Source organism: Bidens hawaiensis, unplaced genomic scaffold, assembly GCF_021521415.1.
Source record: "Bidens hawaiensis isolate Kalapana, Puna unplaced genomic scaffold, B.hawaiensis_p1.1 tig00041220_1, whole genome shotgun sequence".
Classification (NCBI taxonomy): Eukaryota; Viridiplantae; Streptophyta; class Magnoliopsida; order Asterales; family Asteraceae; genus Bidens; species Bidens hawaiensis.
The window spans coordinates 69,291-70,684 of NW_027497301.1; positions in this window are offsets into that span (position 1 = coordinate 69,291).

Here is a 1,394-nt window from a genome sequence, read left to right on the forward strand (position 1 = left end):
AAGACCTTTAAACCTTAGGAGATATCAGGGATATCTTATTCGTGTGTGAGGTGATCAGCCTCTGACTGTTGTGAAGATAACATATCCTTGGGATAACTGCAAAACACTAAACTCTTGATGAAAGGCTAACACCCCTCCGATGCTTAAGTCAGTAAACTTGATTTAGAGATAATTAAGTTCAAAAGTATAAAAGTAGATGAGGGAACTTACCTTTATCCAGAGAATACGAACATACCAGTCAAAGATACTAACAAAAATATGCTTTAAGGTGGATAATGTTCCAGGCTCTTGGTATAGGAACACCTTCCATAGTGATTAACATGTACGCCCCTTTTCCTGCTTCTTAATCGATCAAGTAAGGACCTTCCCACTTTGGAGCTAGCTTTCCATCTGCTGGGTTAGTGGTATTCTGAAATGCCTTTCTTAACACCATATCTCCTACTTGGAATCTTCGAATCCGAATATTCTTGTTGTAGGACTTGGCTATCCTTTGTTGGTATGCTGCCATTCTGATCTTGGCGAGATCGCTGAGTTCATCAATGGTATCTAGGTCTTCAGTAAGGCTTTGATTGTTGGATTCAGTATCTTGGATGCTGGTTCTTGCTGTGGGGATCACCATCTCTGTAGGGATAACAGCTTCGGCCCCAAACACCAACGATAAAGGTGTTTGTCCCGTTGCATTTTTTGAAGTGGTTCTATCAGCCCAAAGAACAAATGGTAGTTCTTCTGCCCATTTTCCTTTAGTGGATCCCAATTTCTTCTTCAGATTGTTGATGATGATCTTGTTACTGGATTCTGCTTGACTGTTAGTTTGAGGATGTACTGGAGTTAAGGTCACCATCTTGATTCCCCAACTTTCACAAAAATTGGTTGTTCTACTACCGACGAACTGTGAGCCATTGTCACAAACAATCTCCGCCGGAATACCAAATCTTGTCAGGATGTTGCTTTTGATGAATGAGATCACATCCTTTTCTTTGACTTGAACGAATGCCTCTGCTTCAATCCACTTGGAGAAGTAATTTGTCATGGCCAGCATAAAGACCTTTCCGCCAGGAGCTTTAGGCAGCTTTCCCACAATATCCGTTCTCCATTTCATAAATGGCCACGTGGATATGATAGGATATAATGGTTCAGCCGGTTGATGCAAGATGTTGCTGTGTCTTTGGCAAGCATCACACTTATTGGAGAAATTCATTGCGCCTTTCTTCATCATTGGCTAGGAGTATCCTGTCCTTAGTATCTTGGATACTAAGGCTCTGCCCCCCAGTGTGGGTTCCATAATCACCTTCATGTATGTCTTTAAGAATTTCTTGTGCTTTATTATGTTCCAAGCATCTCAAGTATGGACCTGCAAGTGATTTTCTACACAAAACATCATTTAAGATAAGAAA